Source organism: Oncorhynchus gorbuscha, unplaced genomic scaffold, assembly GCF_021184085.1.
Source record: "Oncorhynchus gorbuscha isolate QuinsamMale2020 ecotype Even-year unplaced genomic scaffold, OgorEven_v1.0 Un_scaffold_1248, whole genome shotgun sequence".
NCBI lineage: Eukaryota > Metazoa > Chordata > Actinopteri > Salmoniformes > Salmonidae > Oncorhynchus > Oncorhynchus gorbuscha.
This window is the reverse complement of record NW_025746080.1, coordinates 81,874-107,975: the sequence shown is the minus strand read 5'-3', so window position 1 is coordinate 107,975 and position 26,102 is coordinate 81,874. Positions and strand designations below refer to the sequence as shown.

General features: G+C 48.0%; 1 pseudogene; it reads left to right on the top strand.

Annotated features, from left to right (window-relative positions):
• Nucleotides 1-26,102, top strand: part of LOC124021902 — a 110,014-nt pseudogene that overhangs the window by 37,311 nt on the left and 46,601 nt on the right.

The following is a 26,102-nucleotide window of genomic DNA, read 5'->3' as shown; positions in this document are numbered from 1 at the left end:
TGTTCACTAAAGCCCCCCCAGAGGAGAGAGGATATAGAGATGATACTGTTCACTAAAGCCCCCAGAGGAGAGAGGATATAGAGATGATACTGTTCCTAAAGCCCCCCCCCAGAGGAGAGAGGATATAGAGATGATACTGTTCCTAAAGCCCCCCCCCAGAGGAGAGAGGATATAGAGATGATACTGTTCCCTAAAGCCCCCCAGAGGAGAGAGGATATAGAGATGATACTGTTCCTAAAGCCCCCCCCAGAGGAGAGAGGATATAGAGATGATACTGTTCACTAAAGCCCCCCCCCCAGAGGAGAGAGGATATAGAGATGATACTGTTTACTAAAGCCCCCCCCCAGAGGGGAGAGGATATAGAGATGATACTGTTTACTAAAGCCCCCCCAGAGGGGAGAGGATATAGAGATGATACTGTTTACTAAAGCCCCCCCAGAGGGGAGAGGATATAGAGATGATACTGTTTACTAAAGCCCCCCCAGAGAGGGGAGAGGATATAGAGATGATACTGTTCACTAAAGCCCCCCCAGAGGAGAGAGGATATAGAGATGATACTGTTTACTAAAGCCCCCCCAGAGGGGAGAGGATATAGAGATGATACTGTTCACTAAAGCCCCCCCCCAGAGGAGAGAGGATATAGAGATGATACTGTTCACTAAATACTGTTCCCCCCCAGAGGGGAGAGGATATAGAGATGATACTGTTCACTAAAGCCCCCCCCCCCAGAGGAGAGAGGATATAGAGATGATACTGTTCACTAAAGCCCCCCCCCCCCAGAGGAGAGAGGATATAGAGATGATACTGTTCACTAAAGCCCCCCCCCCAGAGGGGAGAGGATATAGAGATGATACTGTTCACTAAAGCCCCCCCAGAGGGGAGAGGATATAGAGATGATACTGTTCACTAAAGCCCCCCCAGAGGAGAGAGGATATAGAGATGATACTGTTCACTAAAGCCCCCCCCCCAGAGGAGAGAGGATATAGAGATGATACTGTTCACTAAAGCCCCCCCCAGAGGGGAGAGGATATAGAGATGATACTGTTCACTAAAGCCCCCCCCCCCAGAGGGGAGAGGATATAGAGATGATACTGTTCACTAAAGCCCCCCAGAGGGGAGAGGATATAGAGATGATACTGTTCACTAAAGCCCCCCCCCAGAGGGGAGAGGATATAGAGATGATACTGTTCACTAAAGCCCCCCCCCCAGAGGGGAGAGGATATAGAGATGATACTGTTCACTAAAGCCCCCCCAGAGGAGAGAGGATATAGAGATGATACTGTTCACTAAAGCCCCCCCCCCAGAGGAGAGAGGATATAGAGATGATACTGTTCACTAAAGCCCCCCCCCCAGAGGAGAGAGGATATAGAGATGATACTGTTCCCTAAAGCCCCCCCCCCCCCCAGAGGAGGAGAGGATATAGAGATGATACTGTTCCTAAAGCCCCCCCCAGAGGAGAGAGGATATAGAGATGATACTGTTCCCTAAAGCCCCCCCAGAGGAGAGAGGATATAGAGATGATACTGTTCACTAAAGCCCCCCCCCAGAGGAGAGAGGATATAGAGATGATACTGTTTACTAAAGCCCCCCCCCCCAGAGGGGAGAGGATATAGAGATGATACTGTTTACTAAAGCCCCCCCCAGAGGGGAGAGGATATAGAGATGATACTGTTTACTAAAGCCCCCCCCCAGAGGGGAGAGGATATAGAGATGATACTGTTTACTAAAGCCCCCCCCCCAGAGGGGAGAGGATATAGAGATGATACTGTTCACTAAAGCCCCCCCAGAGGAGAGAGGATATAGAGATGATACTGTTTACTAAAGCCCCCCCCCCAGAGGGGAGAGGATATAGAGATGATACTGTTCACTAAAGCCCCCCCCCCCCCAGAGGAGAGAGGATATAGAGATGATACTGTTCACTAAAGCCCCCCCAGAGGGGAGAGGATATAGAGATGATACTGTTCACTAAAGCCCCCCCCCCCCCAGAGGAGAGAGGATATAGAGATGATACTGTTCACTAAAGCCCCCCCCAGAGGAGAGAGGATATAGAGATGATACTGTTCACTAAAGCCCCCCCCAGAGGGGAGAGGATATAGAGATGATACTGTTCACTAAAGCCCCCCCAGAGGGGAGAGGATATAGAGATGATACTGTTCACTAAAGCCCCCCCCCAGAGGAGAGAGGATATAGAGATGATACTGTTCACTAAAGCCCCCCAGAGGAGAGAGGATATAGAGATGATACTGTTCACTCCTCTTTCCCCCCCAGAGGGGAGAGGATATAGAGATGATACTGTTCACTAAAGCCCCCCCAGAGGGGAGAGGATATAGAGATGATACTGTTCACTAAAGTCCCCCCCAGAGGGGAGAGGATATAGAGATGATACTGTTCACTAAAGCCCCCCCAGAGGGGAGAGGATATAGAGATGATACTGTTCACTAAAGCCCCCCCAGAGGGGAGAGGATATAGAGATGATACTGTTCACTAAAGCCCCCCCAGAGGGGAGAGGATAGAGATGATACTGTTCACTAAAGCCCCCCAGAGGAGAGAGGATATAGAGATGATACTGTTCACTAAAGCCCCCCCCAGAGGAGAGAGGATATAGAGATGATACTGTTCACTAAAGCCCCCCCCCAGAGGGGAGAGGATATAGAGATGATACTGTTCACTAAAGCCCCCCCAGAGGGGAGAGGATATAGAGATGATACTGTTCACTAAAGCCCCCCCCAGAGGGGAGAGGATATAGAGATGATACTGTTCACTAAAGCCCCCCCCCAGAGGGGAGAGGATATAGAGATGATACTGTTTACTAAAGCCCCCCCCCCAGAGGAGAGAGGATATAGAGATGATACTGTTCACTAAAGCCCCCCCAGAGGGGAGAGGATATAGAGATGATACTGTTTACTAAAGCCCCCCCCAGAGGAGAGAGGATATAGAGATGATACTGTTCACTGGTTCCCCCCCCCCAGAGGGGAGAGGATATAGAGATGATACTGTTTACTAAAGCCCCCCCCCCAGAGGAGAGAGGATATAGAGATGATACTGTTCACTAAAGCCCCCCCAGAGGAGAGAGGATATAGAGATGATACTGTTTACTAAAGCCCCCCCCCCAGAGGAGAGAGGATATAGAGATGATACTGTTTACTAAAGCCCCCCCAGAGGGGAGAGGATATAGAGATGATACTGTTTACTAAAGCCCCCCCAGAGGAGAGAGGATATAGAGATGATACTGTTTACTAAAGCCCCCCCCAGAGGAGAGAGGATATAGAGATGATACTGTTCACTAAAGCCCCCCCCAGAGGGGAGAGGATATAGAGATGATACTGTTCACTAAAGCCCCCCCCCCCCCCCCCCCAGAGAGGGGAGAGGATACTAGTCAGTGGTTTACTCTTGCTTTACCAAACAGGAAATGAAATGAATGTAGACGAGGGGGCCTCCTCTCATATCAAACAAAACCAGCTCAGCCTTGCATGTCCTCCTCTTTCCGTTGGCCTTGCTAAATGTGGAAGCAGGGGTGGACTGCTGCAGACACACACACTGTGTGATTAGGGTTGTGTGGAGATGGATGGAGAGGTCCTTACATAGAGATGTTTCATCGTTATGTCTGGAGGGACATGCCGTGTGTGTGTGTGTGTGTCCGTCCTTCAGTCCGTGGCCTGTGGGAAAGAGAGGGCGGGGGCTGGGACCACAAAGAGTTGTAGAAGCTGAGGGCTCTGGGGCCTGGAGGACCACAGAGGAGGAGCAGCTGACTGTGACCCCAGCAGGAGGAGGTTGAAGAGGGGCTGTTTTCACACTGCCCCCCCCCCCCCTTCTTGATCTCCAGTCTTTCTCCCATCCCCTCCCTATCGCCCTCCGTTCCTCCACTCTGGTTCCCTCGGGTCTCCTCCACTCTGGTTCCCTCGGGTCTCCTCCTGTCTGGTTTGCCTCGGGTCTCCTCCTGTCTGGTTTGCCTCGGGTCTCCTCCTGTCTGGTTTGCCTCGGGTCTCCTCCTGTCTGGTTTGCCTCGGGTCTCCTCCTGTCTGGTTTCCCTCGGGTCTCCTCCTGTCTGGTTTGCCTCGGGTCTCCTCCTGTCTGGTTTGCCTCGGGTCTCCTCCTGTCTGGTTCCCTCGGGTCTCCTCCTGTCTGGTTTGCCTCGGGTCTCCTCCTGTCTGGTTCCCTCGGGTCTCCTCCTGTCTGGTTTGCCTCGGGTCTCCTCCTGTCTGGTTCCCTCGGGTCTCCTCCTGTCTGGTTTGCCTCGGGTCTCCTCCTGTCTGGTTTGCCTCGGGTCTCCTCCTGTCTGGTTTGCCTCGGGTCTCCTCCTGTCTGGTTTGCCTCGGGTCTCCTCCTGTCTGGTTCCCCGGGTCTCCTCCTGTCTGGTTTGCCTCGGGTCTCCTCCTGTCTGGTTTGCCTCGGGTCTCCTCCTGTCTGGTTTGCCTCGGGTCTCCTCCTGTCTGGTTTGCCTCGGGTCTCCTCCTGTCTGGTTTGCCTCGGGTCTCCTCCTGTCTGGTTCCCTCGGGTCTCCTCCTGTCTGGTTTGCCTCGGGTCTCCTCCTGTCTGGTTTGCCTCGGGTCTCCTCCTGTCTGGTTCCCTCGGGTCTCCTCCTGTCTGGTTTCCTCGGGTCTCCTCCTGTCTGGTTGCCCCGGGTCTCCTCCTGTCTGGTTTGCCCCGGGTCTCCTCCTGTCTGGTTCCCTCGGGTCTCCTCCTGTCTGGTTTCCCCCGGGGCTCCATTGTAAGTGCCAGTCCTCCTCCAGGGGTCTGAATTAAACCCTCTTTGCAAGAGATAGCGACACCACTCTACTCTCGGACCGGGAAATCTGATGAAGAAAAATGAGGTTGAGAAGACTCCGGCCAACGCACAGCAGATACGCACAGAGAGAGAGAGAGAGCTGCTCTTCAGCATTACTGTAGTAAACAAACACTATCAGGCTTTATTAGTAATAAGATAAACAACTATGTATCATTTTTTTTCTTTTTTACTAAAACGTGTTCATAATTTACTTCATTGTCCCCATAGTGATAAATGTGTTTTTACGGTCAATTTATATACAGAACCAGTCAAAGGTTTGGACACTTACTCATTCCAGGGTTTTTCTTTATTTTTACAGTTTTCTTCATTGTAGAATAATAGTGAAGACATCGAGACTATGAAATAACACACATAGTTGAGAGAATGCCAAGAATGTGACGACTTTGAAGAATCTGGAACAAAAAAATGATATATTTGGATTTGTTTAATCAAAAATTTATTCCAAATTCTTCAAAGTCGCTACTCGTTGCCTTGACAGCTTTGCACATTCTTGGCATTCTATCAACTATCTGTGTTATTTCATAGTTTTGATGTCTTCACTATTATTCTACAATGTAGAAAAGGGTTCAAAAAGAAAGGATCACACAGAGGGATTCTGGGTAGTCTGAAACAAATCTACTTTGAAACTAAAGTGTACATCTCACACACATGGTTATGGGCTTAAAGGAGGAGACACCAGTACCATGTCAGATACAGAGTTGACATGTATTACATTTAGAGTTTGCTTCCCAATATTACACTTTATATACATCACAGAAGACTGAAATATAACAACTGTTTGAAATAGAAACACCAGATTTTCAACATTTTAATAAAATTGTTTATGAGTTATGAAAAATATGAATGATGTTCTCGGTAGTCTAGAGGACAATGTGGTCATTTGATTGGAGGAAAGGGTTTTAAAAGGTTTGTACCGGTTTCCTGTTTGGCAGCTTGAAAGACGCCATCTTGAAATGTGTCAGTTGGAAGTGAATGAACAGTTTAACTGTGTTGCATCATCCTGCAGTTCTACCTGTTGAACGCCCAGTCAGACGCTTTCTGTCTGTTGAACGCCCAGTCAGACGCTTTATGTCTGTTGAACGCCCAGTCAGGCGCTTTATGTCTGTTGAACGCCCAGTCAGGTGCTTTCTGTCTGTTGAACGCCCAGTCAGACGCTTTATGTCTGTTGAACGCCCAGTCAGATGCTTTCTGTCTGTTGAACGCCCAGTCAGGCGCTTTATGTCTGTTGAACGCCCAGTCAGGTGCTTTCTGTCTGTTGAACGCCCAGTCAGACGCTTTATGTCTGTTGAACGCCCAGTCAGATGCTTTCTGTCTGTTGAACGCCCAGTCAGGCGCTTTATGTCTGTTGAACGCCCAGTCAGGCGCTTTCTGTCTGTTGAACGCCCAGTCAGACGCTTTATGTCTGAACGCCCAGTCAGATGCTTTCTGTCTGTTGAACGCCCAGTCAGGCGCTTTATGTCTGTTGAACGCCCAGTCAGGCGCTTTATGTCTGTTGAACGCCCAGTCAGGCGCTTTATGTCTGTTGAACGCCCAGTCAGGCGCTTTATGTCTGTTGAACGCCCAGTCAGGCGCTTTATGTCTGTTGAACGCCCAGTCAGGCGCTTTATGTCTGTTGAACGCCCAGTCAGGCGCTTTCTGTCTGTTGAACGCCCAGTCAGACGCTTTATGTCTGTTGAACGCCCAGTCAGATGCTTTCTGTCTGTTGAACGCCCAGTCAGGCGCTTTATGTCTGTTGAACGCCCAGTCAGGCGCTTTATGTCTGTTGAACGCCCAGTCAGACGCTTTATGTCTGTTGAACGCCCAGTCAGACGCTTTATGTCTGTTGAACGCCCAGTCAGACGCTTTATGTCTGTTGAACGCCCAGTCAGACGCTTTATGTCTGTTGAACGCCCAGTCAGACGCTTTATGTCTGTTGAACGCCCAGTCAGACGCTTTATGTCTGTTGAACGCCCAGTCAGACGCTTTATGTCTGTTGAACGCCCAGTCAGACGCTTTATGTCTGTTGAACGCCCAGTCAGACGCTTTATGTCTGTTGAACGCCCAGTCAGGCGCTTTATGTCTGTTGAACGCCCAGTCAGACGCTTTATGTCTGTTGAACGCCCAGTCAGACGCTTCCTTCAGAACAGTGACCGCAAAGAGACACTATGGGTGTACGTCTGTGATCCAGCCCAGCAGTAACACACCTCGTTCAGATTATTGGCTTATCCTAGTCTTTTAATTAAAGGGATACTTCGGGATTTTGGCATTGAGGCCCTTTTTATCTACTTTCCCCAGAGTCAGATGAACTTGTGGATAACATTTGTCTCATCGTGTAGTTTGAAGAAGCAAGTTGCAAACGAGTGCAGTTTGCTAGCAGTTAGCGCTAGTGCAGTTGCTAGCTAGCGCTAGTGCTAGCTAGTGCAGTTGTAACGCTAGTGCAGTTGCTAGCTAGCGCTAGTGCAGTTGCTAGCTAGCGCTAGTTTTAGTTAGCGTTTGCTTGCGAAACTACATCGAACTTCTTTAATACTGGACATCGACAAGTTCATCTGACTCTGGGGAAGTAGACAAAGGGCCTCGTTGCTAAAATGCCGACGTATCCCTTTAAGACTGATTAGTTCAATCAGGTCAGGTGTGTTACTGCTTGGTTGGGACAAAAGCCTGCACCCACACCACGACGCCTGCAGATAGAAATGGTTTGACCCCTACTTTAGTGAGATGGAATGGACTTGTGAGAAAATGGAGGGTGTGGACTTGTGAGAAAATGGAGGGTGTGGACTTGTGAGAAAATGTAGGGTGTATAATAAGTGGAAATAAGACTTACTGTAAATAGACGTGACTCTGAGGAGTCTGCTGCTAGAAGACTTAAAGGCCCTAAGACGGGTAACAGTACTATGACTCAGACTGAGAGGCCCCAAGACAGCTAGTGGTGGTAGTAGACTGAGGGGCCCCAAGACAGCTAGTGGTGGTAGTAGTAGACTGAGAGGCCCCAAGTCAGCTAGTGGTGGTAGTAGTAGACTGAGAGGCCCCAAGTCAGCTAGTAGTGGTGGTAGTAGTAGACTGAGAGGCCCCAAGACAGCTAGTGGTGGTAGTAGACTGAGGGGCCCCAAGACAGCTAGTGGTGGTAGTAGTAGACTGAGAGGCCCCAAGTCAGCTAGTAGTGGTGGTAGTAGTAGACTGAGAGGCCCCAAGTCAGCTAGTGGTGGTAGTAGTAGACTGAGAGGCCCCAAGTCAGCTAGTAGTGGTGGTAGTAGTAGACTGAGAGGCCCCAAGTCAGCTAGTGGTGGTAGTAGTAGACTGAGAGGCCCCAAGTCAGCTAGTAGTGGTGGTGGTAGTAGACTGAGAGGCCCCAAGACAGCTAGTAGTGGTGGTAGTAGTAGACTGAGAGGCCCTAAGACAGCTAGTGGTGGTAGTAGTAGACTGAGGCCCCAAGACAGCTAGTGGTGGTGGTAGTAGTAGTAGACTGAGAGGCCCCAAGACAGCTAGTAGTGGTGGTAGTAGTAGACTGAGAGGCCCCAATACAGCTAGTAGTGGTGGTAGTAGTAGACTGAGAGGCCCCAATACAGCTAGTGGTGGTGGTGGTAGTAGACTGAGGCCCCAATACAGCTAGTGGTGGTGGTGGTGGTGGTAGTAGACTGAGAGGCCCCAATACAGCTAGTGGTAGTAGTAGACTGAGAGGCCCCAATACAGCTAGTGGTGGTGGTGGTAGTAGACTGAGGCCCCAATACAGCTAGTGGTGGTGGTGGTGGTGGTAGTAGACTGAGAGGCCCCAAGACAGCTAGTAGTGGTGGTGGTAGACTGAGAGGCCCCAATACAGCTAGTGGTGGTGGTGGTGGTAGTAGACTGAGGCCCCAATACAGCTAGTGGTGGTGGTGGTGGTGGTAGTAGACTGAGAGGCCCCAAGACAGCTAGTGATGGTGGTAGTAGACTGAGAGGCCCCAAGACAGCTAGTGGTGGTGGTAGTAGTAGACTGAGAGGCCCCAATACAGCTAGTGATGGTGGTAGTAGACTGAGAGGCCCCAAGACAGCTAGTGGTGGTGGTAGACTGAGGGGCCCCAAGACAGGTAGTGGTGGTGGTGGTAGTAGACTGAGGCCCCAAGACAGCTAGTGGTGGTGGTAGTAGACTGAGAGGCCCCAATACAGCTAGTGGTGGTGGTAGTAGACTGAGAGGCCCCAAGACAGCTAGTGGTGGAAGAAGGGTCGTACTCTACAGATGTTGTAGAGAATGAACCTGAAGGAGCGAGTCGCTGCTTTGATGTTTGCAGAGGTTGACTGGGTTGTTGTCCAGGGTCACGCTAAGGTTGTTTATGCTCTGGGAGGGGGACGCCGTGGAGTTGTCATCCGGGATGAAGGGGGACGCCGTGGAGTTGTCATCCGGGATGGAGAGGTCATCCGGGATGGAGAGGTCTTGGACTGAACAGGCGCTTCCCCCGGGAGGAAGAGCAGCTCTGTGTTGTTGTGCTTGAGGTAGCGGACCGATGTCCAAGCTGAGATGTCTGTCTGGCACGCAGAGATACCTGTCGCCACCTGGGTGTCAGAAGGAGAAGAGTAGCTGAGTGTCATCCTCGTAGCAGTGATGGGAGAGACCATGTGAGGATATGAGGGAGCAGAGTGACTTGGTGTATAGAGAGAAGAGGAGAGGGCCTAGAACTAAACTTAAACCTAGAACAAATTACACCCTATTTCTCTTTTATAGTGCACTATTATTATTTGATTTTGTACCTGATCCCTATCAAAAGAAGTGCACTAAATAGGGAATGGTGTGCTATTTGGGACCCATGAAGCCAGTAGACACATTTCCACCTCCATTTGACCATTTGACTTCCGTCTTAAATTATGTCGCTTCACGTCTGGCTGAGGGGAAAACACGGCTGTCAGAACGAGCTGTCAGAACGAGCTGTCAGAACGAGCTGTCAGAACGAGCTGTCAGAACGAGCTGTCAGAACGAGCTGTCAGAACGAGCTGTCAGAACGAGCTGTCAGAACGAGCTGTCAGAACGAGCTGTCAGAACGAGCTGTCAGAACGAGCTGTCAGAACGAGCTGTCAGAACGAGCTGTCAGAACGAGCTGTCAGCGAGGTATAAAGACTGATGGGAATATTCTCTCTCTCAGTAGTAGTGGTGTTAGAACGAGGTATAAAGACTGATGGGAATATTCTCTCTCTCAGTAGTAGTGGTGTTAGAACGAGGTATAAAGACTGATGGGAATATTCTCTCTCTCAGTAGTAGTGGTGTTAGAACGAGGTATAAAGACTGATGGGAATATTCTCTCTCTCAGTAGTAGTGGTGTTAGAACGAGGTATAAAGACTGATGGGAATATTCTCTCTCTCAGTAGTAGTGGTGTCAGCGAGGTATAAAGACTGATGGGAATATTCTCTCTCTCAGTAGTAGTGGTGTTAGCGAGGTATAAAGACTGATGGGAATATTTCTCTCTCAGTAGTAGTGGTGTTAGAACGAGGTATAAAGACTGATGGGAATATTCTCTCTCTCAGTAGTAGTGGTGTTAGAACGAGGTATAAAGACTGATGGGAATATTCTCCTCTCTCAGTAGTAGTGGTGTTAGAACGAGGTATAAAGACTGATGGGAATATTCTCTCTCTCAGTAGTAGTGGTGTCAGCGAGTTATAAAGACTGATGGGAATATTCTCTCTCTCAGTAGTAGTGGTGTTAGAACGAGGTATAAAGACTGATGGGAATATTCTCTCTCTCAGTAGTAGTGGTGTTAGAACGAGGTATAAAGACTGATGGGAATATTCTCTCTCTCAGTAGTAGTGGTGTTAGAACGAGGTATAAAGACTGATGGGAATATTCTCTCTCTCAGTAGTAGTGGTGTCAGCGAGGTATAAAGACTGATGGGAATATTCTCTCTCTCAGTAGTAGTGGTGTTAGAACGAGGTATAAAGACTGATGGGAATATTCTCTCTCTCAGTAGTAGTGGTGTCAGCGAGTTATAAAGACTGATGGGAATATTCTCTCTCTCAGTAGTAGTGGTGTTAGAACGAGGTATAAAGACTGATGGGAATATTCTCTCTCTCAGTAGTAGTGGTGTTAGAACGAGGTATAAAGACTGATGGGAATATTCTCTCTCTCAGTAGTAGTGCTGTTAGCGAGGTATAAAGACTGATGGGAATATTCTCTCTCTCAGTAGTAGTGGTGTTAGCGAGGTATAAAGACTGATGTGAATATTCTCTCTCTCTCAGTAGTAATGGTGTTAGAACGAGGTATAAAGACTGATGGGAATATTCTCTCTCTCAGTAGTAGTGGTGTTAGAGCGAGGTATAAAGACTGATGGGAATATTCTCCTCTCTCAGTAGTAGTGGTGTTAGAACGAGGTATAAAGACTGATGGGAATATTCTCCTCTCTCAGTAGTAGTGGTGTTAGAGCGAGGTATAAAGACTGATGGGAATATTCTCTCTCTCAGTAGTAGTGGTGTCAGCGAGGTATAAAGACTGATGGGAATATTCTCTCTCTCAGTAGTAGTGGTGTTAGAACGAGGTATAAAGACTGATGGGAATATTCTCTCTCTCAGTAGTAGTGGTGTTAGAACGAGGTATAAAGACTGATGGGAATATTCTCTCTCTCAGTAGTAGTGGTGTCAGCGAGTTATAAAGACTGATGGGAATATTCTCTCTCTCAGTAGTAGTGGTGTTAGAACGAGGTATAAAGACTGATGGGAATATTCTCTCTCTCAGTAGTAGTGCTGTTAGCGAGGTATAAAGACTGATGGGAATATTCTCTCTCTCAGTAGTAGTGGTGTTAGCGAGGTATAAAGACTGATGGGAATATTCTCTCTCAGTAGTAGTGGTGTTAGAACGAGGTATAAAGACTGATGGGAATATTCTCTCTCTCAGTAGTAGTGGTGTTAGAACGAGGTATAAAGACTGATGGGAATATTCTCTCTCTCAGTAGTAGTGGTGTCAGCGAGGTATAAAGACTGATGGGAATATTCTCTCTCTCAGTAGTAATGGTGTTAGAACGAGGTATAAAGACTGATGGGAATATTCTCCTCTCTCAGTAGTAGTGGTGTTAGAACGAGGTATAAAGACTGATGGGAATATTCTCCTCTCTCAGTAGTAGTGGTGTTAGAACGAGGTATAAAGACTGATGGGAATATTCTCTCTCTCAGTAGTAGTGGTGTCAGCGAGGTATAAAGACTGATGGGAATATTCTCTCTCTCAGTAGTAGTTTCTATTTTTATTCTCAACTTTGCAACTTTATGAGGCGAGTCGGCTCATGGTTTGGTTTCTGATGGTTTTATGAGGAGAGGAGCGTTGCTGTGTGGTTAGAGCCACCCTAGGGTTGTCAACAGGGGAGGGGTGGTTAGAGCCACCCTAGGGTTGTCAACAGGGGAGGGGTGGTTAGAGCCACCCTAGGGTTGTCAACAGGGGAGGGGTGGTTAGAGCCACCCTAGGGTTGTCAACAGTTTAGGGGAGGGGTGGTTGGAGCCACCCTAGAGTTGTCAATAGTTTAGGGGAGGGGTGGTTAGAGCCACCCTAGGGTTGTCAACAGATTAGGGGACGGGTGGTTAGAGCCACCCTAGGGTTGTCAACAGTTTAGAGGAGGGGTGGTTAGAGCGACCCTAGGGCTGTCAACAGGGGAGGGGTGGTTAGAGCCACCCTAGGGCTGTCAACAGGGGAGGGGTGGTTAGAGCCACCCTAGGGTTGTCAACAGTTTAGGGGAGGGGTGGTTAGCCACCCTAGGGTTGTCAACAGTTTAGAGGAGGGGTGGTTAGAGCGACCCTAGGGCTGTCAACAGGGGAGGGGTGGTTAGAGCCACCCTAGGGTTGTCAACAGTTTAGGGGAGGGATGGTTAGCCACCCTAGGTTTGTCAACAGTTTAGGGGAGGGATGGTTAGCCACCCTAGGGTTGTCAACAGTTTAGGGGAGGGGTGGTTAGCCACCCTAGGGTTGTCAACAGTTTAGGGGAGGGGTGGTTAGCCACCCTAGGGTTGTCAACAGTTTAGGGGAGGGGTGGTTAGCCACCCTAGGGTTGTCAACAGTTTAGGGGAGGGGTGGTTAGCCACCCTAGGGTTGTCAACAGTTTAGGGGAGGGGTGGTTAGCCACCCTAGGGTTGTCAACAGTTTAGGGGAGGGGTGGTTAGAGGCACCCTAGGGTTGTCAACAGGGGAGGGGTTAGGCACCCTAGGGTTGTCAACAGGGGAGGGGTGGTTAGAGCCACCCCAGGGTTGTCAACAGGGGAGGGGTGGTTAGAGCCACCCTAGGGCTGTCAACAGGGGAGGGGTGGTTAGAGCCACCCTAGGGCTGTCAACAGGGGAGGGGTGGTTAGAGCCACCCTAGGGTTGTCAACAGTTTAGGGGAGGGGTGGTTAGAGCCACCCTAGGGTTGTCAACAGTTTAGGGGAGGGGTGGTTAGAGCCACCCTAGGGTTGTCAACAGTTTAGGGGAGGGGTGGTTAGAGCCACCCTAGGGTTGTCAACAGTTTAGGGGTGGGGTGGTTAGAGCCACCCTAGGGTTGTCAACAGTTTAGGGGAGGGGTGGTTAGAGCCACCCTAGGGTTGTCAACAGTTTAGGGGAGGGGTTGTTAGCCACCCTAGGGTTGTCAACAGTTTAGGGGAGGGGTTGTTAGCCACCCTAGGGTTGTCAACAGTTTAGGGGAGGGGTGGTTAGCCACCCTAGGGTTGTCAACAGTTTAGGGGAGGGGTGGAGGGTATGCTTCTGTTTGTAGAGTCCACTGTTGTACAGCTGAACTACCCCTGAAGGCGTACAGCACGACTCTGTCCCAAATGGCGCTCTATTCCCTATGTCGTGCACTATTTCTGACCGGGCTCTTGTCAAAATGAATGCATTACATAGGGTCTGATTTGGGACCCATCCCACATCTGTAATGTAACACTCTCCAACCCTCTCCTACTGTGAACAATTCAACTAATTCATGTTATTCAATGCACTACAAAAACATCCATTTATTAACTAACAGCACTGTTTCCCTGTTTCCCTGTGCAGCTATCAGACAGGGCCAGCATTACTCCTATCAGACAGGGCCAGCATTACTCCTATCAGACAGGGCCAGCATTACTCCTATCAGACAGGGCCAGCATTACTCCTATCAGACAGGGCCAGGATTACTCCTATCAGACAGGGCCAGCATTACTCCTATCAGACAGGGCCAGCGTTACTCCTCCTATCAGACAGGGCCAGCATTACTCCTCCTATCAGACAGGGCCAGCGTTACTCCTCCTATCAGACGGGGCCAGCGTTACTCCTCCTATCAGACAGGGCCAGCATTACTCCTCCTATCAGACAGGGCCAGCCTTACTCCTATCAGACAGGGCCAGCATTACTCCTATCAGACAGGGCCAGCATTACTCCTATCAGACAGGGCCAGCATTACTCCTATCAGACAGGGCCAGCATTACTCCTATCAGACAGGGCCAGCATTACTCCTATCAGACAGGGCCAGCATTACTCCTATCAGACAGGGCCAGCGTTACTCCTCCTATCAGACAGGGCCAGCGTTACTCCTCCTATCAGACAGGGCCAGCATTACTCCTCCTATCAGACAGGGCCAGCATTACTCCTCCTATCAGACAGGGCCAGCATTACTCCTCCTATCAGACAGGGCCAGCATTACTCCTCCTATCAGACAGGGCCAGCATTACTCCTCCTATCAGACAGGGCCAGCATTACTCCTATCAGACAGGGCCAGCATTACTCCTATCAGACGGGGCCAGCGTTACTCCTCCTATCAGACGGGGCCAGCGTTACTCCTCCTATCAGACGGGGCCAGCGTTACTCCTCCTATCAGACGGGGCCAGCACTTGGGACTGAGGGACCTAAACCCCCCCTCCTCCATCCCCTCCAGGCTTCACTGTAACTAGACTTCCAAATCCCAGCATGGATCAGTAGTCAGTCAGTCCCCTGGAGAAGCCTTGAGGACCGTCACAAATAGCACCCTATCCACTATGTAGGGCACTACTGACCAGGACCCTGGGCTCCCCTGTAAAGTAGTGCCCTGTATAGGGAATAGGATGTAATATTACCATCGCTCCTTCCTCTAAGCTGAATGGACATGGTTAAGAGATACCAGATGAGGCCTTTCCTCTCATTTCCCCCCAGCTGGGATGTAGCAGAGCGATGTCACGGCGATGTCACACTGCCTCTACTTCACCTGGGGGCACACAGGACATGTTCTGCTGCTCTGAGGGGTACACACACACACACACTCATTCATTTTTCTCTCTCTGACTATCCATTCAGAAGACTAGGCCTCAGGGCTAGCCGTGCTCCACTGTTGTGGCCTGAATAGAATGGAGCATTCTAGAATACCACAGTGCTCAGTGGACGGAGACACAATGGAACGACAATGTGCTGTTGCTTAGGGATGGAACCATATGAATTCCGTCAGCTCCCTGATTCTAGTTCCGGAAGCTCTGGAGTTCTAGCCAGGGTTTTCTATTTGTGTTAATCATTACTAACGGGAGTTAACCAATCTGTGTGTTTGATCTTTGGACCAGGAGGTGAACTACTTTCCTTCTCCTCGGCAGATTGAGTAGAAATTAAATAAACTAATCGTGCTCCTTTCTTCAAATGTTATTCAGCCTCTTCAAAACAGGTGACACTGCCCCCAAAAAACTGACATGTTTGGCACAGAATCATTTGACTTATAGACTCATTTGAATATAGAGATGGGACTTGGCAAACAAAATCTTCTAAAATGATGATGACTCCTCTTCAATCACACATACAGAGCTTCCAGTAATGGTGGTCCAGCCACAATGTCTTAGCAAACCAAGAACAACTTGTATCGTGGCATTTTTAACCTTGATCCAATGCCTGACCTGAGACTGTACCAAACTATTCACGTCTCAGCTGTCTTCTAATGAGTTGTTTCTCTGTTTTGAAGTTTGCCCCATGTATGGGGCTCTGGGGCCTCCCGGGTGGCGCAGTGGTTCAGGGCGCTGTACTGCAGCGCCAGCTGTGCCACCAGAGCCTCTGGGTTCGCGCCCAGGCTCTGTCGTAACCGGCCGCCACCTGGAGGTCCGTGGGGCGATGCACAATTGGCCTAGCGTCGTCCGGGTTAGGGAGGGTTTGGCCGGTAGGGATGTCCTTGTCTCATCGTGAACCAGCGACTCCTGTGGCGGGCCGGGCGCAGGGCGCGCTGACCAAGGTTACCAGGTTGGACACCACGAAATTGGGGAGAAAAAAAAGAAGAGAAAAAAAAAAAGGAATGAGGCCCTGTCACAGTAACTCTCTGAGGCTCCTTTAAACTGTCTATTGCACGTGTAATGACGGTTTACTGCGTGTAATGACGGTTTACTGCGTGTAATGACGGTTTACTGCGTGTAATGACTGTTTACTGCGTGTAATGACTGTTTACTGCGTGTAATGACTGTTTACTGCGTGTAATGACGGTTTACTGCGTGTAATGACTGTTTACTGCGTGTAATGACGGTTTACTGCGTGTAATGACGGTTTACTGCGTGTAATGACGGTTTACTGCGTGTAATGACTGTTTACTGCGTGTAATGACTGTTTACTGCGTGTAATGACGGTTTACTGCGTGTAATGACGGTTTACTGCGTGTAATGACTGTTTACTGCGTGTAATGACGGTTTACTGCGTGTAATGACGGTTTACTGCGTGTAATGACGGTTTACTGCGGTTTACTGCGTGTAAAGACTGTTTACTGCGTGTAATGACGGTTTACTGCGTGTAATGACGGTTTACTGCGTGTAATGACGGTTTACTGCGGTTTACTGCGTGTAATGACGGTTTACTGCGTGTCATGACGGTTTACTGCGTGTCATGACGGTTTACTGCGTGTCATGACGGTTTACTGTATCTATGGCGATTATGCTAATGATATAGAACAAACTGCACCCTATGATTGGAACTGTACTCTTGGTTAACAGAAGGACCACATTAACCATGTAGAGGATTAGTTTAGCTGGTTGGTTAACAGAAGGACCACATTAACCATGTAGAGGATTAGTTTAGCTGGATGGTTAACCATGTAGAGGATTAGTTTAGCTGGTTGGTTAACAGAAGGACCACATTAACCATGTAGAGGATTAGTTTAGCTGGTTGGTTAACAGCAGGACCACATTAACCATGTAGAGGATTAGTTTAGCTGGTTGGTTAACAGAAGGACCACATTAACCATGTAGAGGATTAGTTTAGCTGGTTGGTTAACAGAAGGACCACATTAACCATGTAGAGGATTAGTTTAGCTGGTTGGTTAACAGCAGGACCACATTAACCATGTAGAGGATTAGTTTAGCTGGTTGGTTAACAGAAGGACCACATTAACCATGTAGAGGATTAGTTTAGCTGGTTGGTTAACAGCAGGACCACATTAACCATGTAGAGGATTAGTTTAGCTGGTTGGTTAACAGAAGGACCACATTAACCATGTAGAGGATTAGTTTAGCTGGTTGGTTAACAGCAGGACCACATTAACCATGCAGAGGATTAGTTTAGCTGGTTGGTTAACAGAAGGACCACATTAACCATGTTATCGGATTAGTTTAGCTGGTTGGTTAACAGCAGGACCACATTAACCATGTAGAGGATTAGTTTAGCTGGTTGGTTAACAGCAGGACCACATTAACCATGTAGAGGATTAGTTTAGCTGGTTGGTTAACAGAAGGACCACATTAACCATGTAGAGGATTAGTTTAGCTGGTTGGTTAACAGCAGGACCACATTAACCATGTAGAGGATTAGTTTAGCTGGTTGGTTAACAGCAGGACCACATTAACCATGTAGAGGATTAGTTTAGCTGGTTGGTTAACAGCAGGACCACATTAACCATGTAGAGGATTAGTTTAGCTGGTTGGTTAACAGAAGGACCACATTAACCATGTAGAGGATTAGTTTAGCTGGTTGGTTAACAGAAGGACCACATTAACCATGTAGAGGATTAGTTTAGCTGGTTGGTTAACAGCAGGACCACATTAACCATGTAGAGGATTAGTTTAGCTGGTTGGTTAACAGAAGGACCACATTAACCATGTAGAGGATTAGTTTAGCTGGTTGGTTAACAGCAGGACCACATTAACCATGCAGAGGATTAGTTTAGCTGGTTGGTTAACAGAAGGACCACATTAACCATGTAGAGGATTAGTTTAGCTGGTTGGTTAACAGCAGGACCACATTAACCATGTAGAGGATTAGTTTAGCTGGTTGGTTAACAGCAGGACCACATTAACCATGTAGAGGATTAGTTTAGCTGGTTGGTTAACAGCAGGACCACATTAACCATGTAGAGGATTAGTTTAGCTGGTTGGTTAACAGCAGGACCACATTAACCATGTAGAGGATTAGTTTAGCTGGTTGGTTAACAGCAGGACCACATTAACCATGTAGAGGATTAGTTTAGCTGGTTGGTTAACAGAAGGACCACATTAACCATGTAGAGGATTAGTTTAGCTGGTTGGTTAACAGAAGGACCACATTAACCATGTAGAGGATTAGTTTAGCTGGTTGGTTAACAGCAGGACCACATTAACCATGTTATCGGATTAGTTTAGCTGGTTGGTTAACAGCAGGACCACATTAACCATGTAGAGGATTAGTTTAGCTGGTTGGTTAACAGAAGGACCACATTAACCATGTTATCGGATTAGTTTAGCTGGTTGGTTAACAGAAGGACCACATTAACCATGTAGAGGATTAGTTTAGCTGGTTGGTTAACAGAAGGACCACATTAACCATGTAGAGGATTAGTTTAGCTGGTTGGTTAACAGAAGGACCACATTAACCATGTTATCGGATTAGTTTAGCTGGTTGGTTAACAGCAGGACCACATTAACCATGTAGAGGATTAGTTTAGCTGGTTGGTTAACAGAAGGACCACATTAACCATGCAGAGGATTAGTTTAGCTGGTTGGTTAACAGAAGGACCACATTAACCATGTTATCGGATTAGTTTAGCTGGTTGGTTAACAGAAGGACCACATTAACCATGTTATCGGATTAGTTTAGCTGGTTGGTTAACAGAAGGACCACATTAACCATGTAGAGGATTAGTTTAGCTGGTTGGTTAACAGCAGGACCACATTAACCATGTAGAGGATTAGTTTAGCTGGTTGGTTAACAGCAGGACCACATTAACCATGTAGAGGATTAGTTTAGCTGGTTGGTTAACAGAAGGACCACATTAACCATGTAGAGGATTAGTTTAGCTGGTTGGTTAACAGCAGGACCACATTAACCATGTTATCGGATTAGTTTAGCTGGTTGGTTAACAGAAGGACCACATTAACCATGTAGAGGATTAGTTTAGCTGGTTGGTTAACAGCAGGACCACATTAACCATGTTATCGGATTAGTTTAGCTGGTTGGTTAACAGAAGGACCACATTAACCATGTAGAGGATTAGTTTAGCTGGTTGGTTAACAGAAGGACCACATTAACCATGTAGAGGATTAGTTTAGCTGGTTGGTTAACAGAAGGACCACATTAACCATGTAGAGGATTAGTTTAGCTGGTTGGTTAACAGAAGGACCACATTAACCATGTAGAGGATTAGTTTAGCTGGTTGGTTAACAGAAGGACCACATTAACCATGTTATCGGATTAGTTTAGCTGGTTGGTTAACAGCAGGACCACATTAACCATGTTATCGGATTAGTTTAGCTGGTTGGTTAACAGAAGGACCACATTAACCATGTAGAGGATTAGTTTAGCTGGTTGGTTAACAGCAGGACCACATTAACCATGTAGAGGATTAGTTTAGCTGGTTGGTTAACAGAAGGACCACATTAACCATGTAGAGGATTAGTTTAGCTGGTTGGTTAACAGAAGGACCACATTAACCATGTTATCGGATTAGTTTAGCTGGTTGGTTAACAGCAGGACCACATTAACCATGTTATCGGATTAGTTTAGCTGGTTGGTTAACAGCAGGACCACATTAACCATGTTATCGGATTAGTTTAGCTGGTTGGTTAACCATGTAGATTAGTTTAGCTGGTTGGTTAACAGAAGGACCACATTAACCATGTTATCGGATTAGTTTAGCTGGTTGGTTAACAGAAGGACCACATTAACCATGTTATCGGATTAGTTTAGCTGGTTGGTTAACAGAAGGACCACATTAACCATGTTATCGGATTAGTTTAGCTGGTTGGTTAACAGCAGGACCACATTAACCATGTAGATTAGTTTAGCTGGTTGGTTAACAGCAGGACCACATTAACCATGTAGATTAGTTTAGCTGGTTGGTTAACAGAAGGACCACATTAACCATGTAGAGGATTAGTTTAGCTGGTTGGTTAACAGCAGGACCACATTAACCATGTAGATTAGTTTAGCTGGTTGGTTAACAGAAGGACCACATTAACCATGTTATCGGATTAGTTTAGCTGGTTGGTTAACAGCAGGACCACATTAACCATGTTATCGGATTAGTTTAGCTGGTTGGTTAACAGCAGGACCACATTAACCATGTTATCGGATTAGTTTAGCTGGTTGGTTAACCATGTAGAGGATTAGTTTAGCTGGTTGGTTAACCATGTTATCGGATTAGTTTAGCTGGTTGGTTAACCATGTTATCGGATTAGTTTAGCTGGTTGGTTAACCATGTTATCGGATTAGTTTAGCTGGTTGGTTAACCATGTTATCGGATTAGTTTAGCTGGTTGGTTAACCATGTTATCGGATTAGTTTAGCTGGTTGTTTAGTAAGTAGCAGATCTTTTGAGAGGGCAGATTTGATCAATCTCAGACTAAATGGAAATACGTGCTGGTCTTAAGGTCAACGAGGATTAGTCATGCTAAGATCCAATCTGAGGGACGGAGGGAGGGGTGGATGGTGGGAGGGAAGGATGGCGGGGTCTCAAGGGTTTTTAAGAGCCTACATTTCTCAGACAGTATAATGTGGGATCACCAGTAGGGGGGGGGGGGTCTCTGACGTTCTGACAACGTGTCTCCGTTTATTCAGTGTTTTATCTGCTGCAGTCGATCAGCAGACGGACGTTCTGGCAGTGTCTCTTTCAGTGTGTCCAGGGTTCGTTGAATACATTTTCTCAGAAGGCATAAAGTATACCATTTACCTAAAACACTGTTGTAACCATTGAATTAGAACACTAGAATCTTATCACAGCATTTAAAGGTCAGATTGTCTACGTTTTACGGTCTGTTTACATATATTTTTATAGACTAATTATACAGACAATTGGTATAAAACCTGTATAAAATGTATTTATAATCATATGACAATATTTTAGGTTGACTATAATTCTATTATAGAATTTCCGATATCGCATGCCTTTTTATTTTCTTCCCGTATAAAATGTATTGATAATTATATGACAATATTTTAGGTTGACTATGATTCTATTATAGAATTTCCGATATCGCATGCCTTTTTATTTTCTTCCCGTTCTAGAACGTTGAAGGTTTATGATATGGCCCTCTACTAAGTCAATAGGATCTCTATGTAGGTTGTAACTGTATCAATGCATCTCTTTTTTTTTTTAGGTGGTGGGCAGAGTTCTCCTGCTCCAGCTGATCGATCACCTGACCCGTGGTTACCTTAGCGACCCGCTGGTGACCCGCCTCCTGAACAGCACCGCGTCCACATCCTGGTTTCCATGAACCCAGACGGCTTCGAGTCCTCCAGCAGAGACTGCATGTACTCCCAGGGGAGGTGAGATAGTGAGGGACATCATGGGTTGAGTCTTAGTCACCGTGGATGGAGAGACATTGTGGGTTGTCTTTTAGTCACCGTGGATGGAGGGACATCGTGGGTTGTGTCTTAGTCACCGTGGATAGAGGGACATCGTGGGTTGTGTATTAGTCACCGTGGATGGAGGGACATCGTGGGTTGTGTCTTAGTCACCGTGGATGGAGGGACATCGTGGGTTGTGTCTTAGTCACCGTGGATGGAGGGACATCGTGGGTTGTGTCTTAGTCACCGTGGGATGGAGGGACATCATGGGTTGTCTCTTAGTCACCGTGGATGGAGGGACATCATGGGTTGTCTGTTAGTCACAGTGGATGGAGGGACATCGTGGGTTGTCTGTTAGTCACCGTGGATGGAGAGACATCGTGGGTTGTGTCATAGTCACCGTGGATGGAGGGACATCGTGGGTTGTGTCTTAGTCACCGTGGATGGAGGGACATCGTGGGTTATGTCTTAGTCACCGTGGATGGAGGGACATCGTGGGTTGTCTCTTAAAGTCAATAAGATCCATCTGTCCCTGTAACTCACAGCCTTGGTCCAGTCTGACTTGGTGTTGTAGAGCTTTCCAATGTGTTTAGGTGTGTTTGAGTGAATACATCTGACCGTCCGACTATGTGGTGTCGCTCATCCAGACAAAGTGCCTCAGTGTCGGTTTCACAGTATCGTGTTGATCTCCTAGACTCTAGGACCTAGAGGGTCGGTCAGCATCTATAGCGCTGTCCAAGTGGCGGGGTGGACGCTGTTGTTGTTTTTTTTTCAAATCCCAGATTGCCCCTTTTAAATGTAGTTTCAGAGTTCTACTGTGTCTGGATATAGTTGTGGCAGTGAGACTTTAGAGGATCGATGGATGGATGGAGTGGCTGGATGGATGGAGTGGCTGGGTGGATGGAGTGGCTGAATGGATGGAGTGGCTGGATGGATGGAGTGGCTGGATGGATGGAGTGGCTGGATGGATGGAGTGGCTGGATGGATGGAGTGGCTGGATGGATGGAGTGGCTGGATGGATGGAGTGGCTGGATGGATGGAGTGGCTGGATGGATGGATGGATGGAGTGGCTGGATGGATGGAGTGGCTGGATGGATGGAGTGGCTGAATGGATGGAGTGGCTGGATGGATGGAGTGGCTGGATGGATGGAGTGGCTGGATGGATGGAGTGGCTGGATGGATGGAGTGGCTGGATGGATGGAGTGGCTGGATGGATGGAGTGGCTGGATGGATGGAGTGGCTGGATGGATGGATGGATGGAGTGGCTGGATGGATGGAGTGGCTGGATGGATGGAGTGGCTGAATGGATGGAGTGGCTGAATGGATGGAGTGGCTGGATGGATGGAGTGGCTGGATGGATGGAGTGGATGGATGGATGGATGGAGTGGCTGGATGGATGGATGGAGTGGCTGGATGGATGGATGGAGTGGCTGGATGGATGGATGGATGGAGTGGCTGGCTGGGTGGATGGAGTGGCTGGCTGGGTGGATGGAGTGGCTGGAGTGGCTGGATGGATGGAGTGGCTGGGTGGCTGGAGTGGCTGGAGTGGCTGGATGGATGGATGGATGGAGTGGCTGGATGGATGGAGTGGCTGGATGGATGGATGGATGGATGGATGGAGTGGCTGGATGGATGGATGGATGGAGTGGCTGGATGGATGGAGTGGCTGGATGGATGGATGGATGGAGTGGCTGGATGGATGGAGTGGCTGGATGGATGGAGTGGCTGGATGGATGGAGTGGCTGGATGGATGGATGGAGTGGCTGGATGGATGGATGGAGTGGCTGGATGGATGGATGGAGTGGCTGGATGGATGGATGGATGGATGGAGTGGCTGGCTGGGTGGATGGAGTGGCTGGCTGGATGGATGGAGTGGCTGGAGTGGCTGGCTGGATGGATGGAGTGGCTGGATGGATGGATGGATGGAGTGGCTGGATGGATGGATGGATGGAGTGGCTGGATGGATGGATGGATGGATGGAGTGACTGGCTGGCTGGATGGATGGATGGAGTGACTGGCTGGGTGGTCCCGTTGGCCCCCCTACATAGGGAATAGGGTTCCGTTGGCCCCCCTACATAGGGAATAGGGTTCCGTTGGCCCCCCTACATTTAACCAGGTAAGCTAGTTGAGAACAAGTTCTCATTTGCAACTGCGACCTGGCCAAAATAAAGCATAGCAGTGTGAACAGACAACACAGAGTTACACATGGAGTAAACAATTAACAGGTCAATAACACAGTAGAAAAAAAAATGGGCAGTCTATATACAATGTGTGCAAAAGGCATGAGGAGGTAGGCGAATAATACAATTTTGCAGATTAACACTGGAGTGATAAATGATAAGATGGTCATGTACAGGTAGAGATATTGGTGTGCAAAAGAGCAGAAAAGTAAATAAATAAAAAACAGTATAAAAACAGTATGGGAATGAGGTAGGTGAAAATGGGTGGGCTATTTACCAATAGACTATGTACAGCTGCAGCGATCGGTTAGCTGCTCGGATAGCTGATGTTTGAAGTTGGTGAGGGAGATAAAAGTCTCCAACTTCAGCGATTTAGGGAATAGGGTTCCGTTGGCCCCCTACATAGGGAATAGGGTTCCGTTGGCCCCCCTACATAGGGAATAGGGTTCCCGTTGGCCCCCCTACATAGGGAATAGGGTTCCGTTGGCCCCCTACATAGGGAATAGGGTTTCATTTGGAAGGGAGGCAGTGACAGTCACACCCATTAACAGATCCTGGAGTTTTATCTGAGATGTTTGTAGACACAACACCTCTACAGCGCTCACCCACAACACTCTGATGTGGGCGAGTGGCAGGAAGCCACGCCTGAAAACAGACTCTCTCTCTCGCTCTGTCTCTCTTCTCTCTGACACACACACTCTCTTTCACTCACAAATACTTGCATTTACACACACACACACACACACACACACACACACACACACACACATACACATACACATACACATACACAGATCCCATTCCCTGGCAGTGAATTCCTACCCCCCCGGGTGGGACAGGACACACACACCCAGCCCCAAACAGTGACACACTCACATCGACTCACACAGATGTTATTCCCATTCCCTGGCAGTGGATCCCCCCCCCCCCCCCCCCCCCGGATGGGACAGGACACACACAGATCCTGTTCCCTGGCAGTGGATTCCCCCCCCTGGATGGGACAGGACACACACAGATCCCATTCCCTGGCAGTGGAGTCCTACCCCCCCCGGATGGGACAGGACACACACAGATCCCATTGCCTGGCAGTGGAGTCCTCCCCGGATGGGACAGGACACTGACACCCACCCACACACTCTGACTCTGACACAGTCATCCCAGCCCCAGACAGTGGAAAAAACCTCTCACCTACTCGTTACCATAACAACTTGGAACAGGGAATGGTTCTTAGAACAACAGAGACGTCTTCCTTCCGGGGGAAAAAATATTATTAATAAGCAACAATACAATAACGCAGCAAGTTGGGTTTCCAAAAGTTTCAGTGATTGGAGGAGATGACTGCAATGACTTCCTGGATCTAAATGACTTCCTGGATCTAAATGACTCGTCATGTTTTTATTGTAATAGGGCTTAGATCAGTGGTCATCAGTTTAACTGAAACCACTGGCAATGAACACAACCTGTTCTGTTTTGGTGGTAAATATCTGATATTTGTCTGCACTGAGCTGATTGGTAGATCTGATTTGTCTGCACTGAGCTGATTGGTAGATCTGATTTGTCTGCACTGAGCTGATTGGTAGATCTGATTTGTCTGCACTGAGCTGATTGGTAGATCTGATATGTCTGCACTGAGCTGATTGGTAGATCTGATATGTCTGCACTGAGCTGATTGGTAGATCTGATTTGTCTGCACTGAGCTGATTGGCGGTTATTTAGAAGACCCAATAGAAGTGAACCATTTGTACATTTCACTCTGCCTGTAACCCGGCACTTTGCTGTCCCTTGTGTTTTACCATAAATACAGAGGCTGGAACAAAGCCTGTCAACCACAATTACTGACCCTTTAGTCTTTTATTTGACTGTCTGGAAACAGGAAGACTTCCCGAAGTCTCCAATTAGCCAGAGATGGGCCTGGAAAGTTCTGGTTTAAGTTAAAAATGGCACACTATTCCCTATGGGCCCTGGTCAAAAGTAGTGCACTACATAGGGAGTAGGGTGCCGTTTTGGGACGTAGGTCCGGTCTTGACTCCAACTCTGTAATTAGCAGTGTTCAACTGGAGAGTCTTTGGCGCGCAGCCTCATAGGAGGAAATGGGAACATTTCTGAACTTCTCCTTTACCACACACACACACACACACACACACACACACACACACACACACACACACACACACACACACACACACACACACACACACACACACACACACACACACACACACACACACACACACACACACACACAGGCTTCTTGATGAGGTTGTGGTTCTTGGAAGTGGCAGGAAGTCCCTAGGAATAGATTGTGTTTCAAGAGACTACACATATACACACACTGGCACGCATATAGATCTAAGCAATAAGGCACGAAGGAGTGTGGTGTGAAGCTGGTTGAGAGAATGCCAATCACCCTTTGTGATTGGAGGATAGCTATGAGGGTTATCGAATCAGGATCAATTCATTTGATCTCCTCCAGCTTGTTAATGATACAATGTTCATATTTAAAGAGAAAATGTCTAGTGTCTTTGGTAA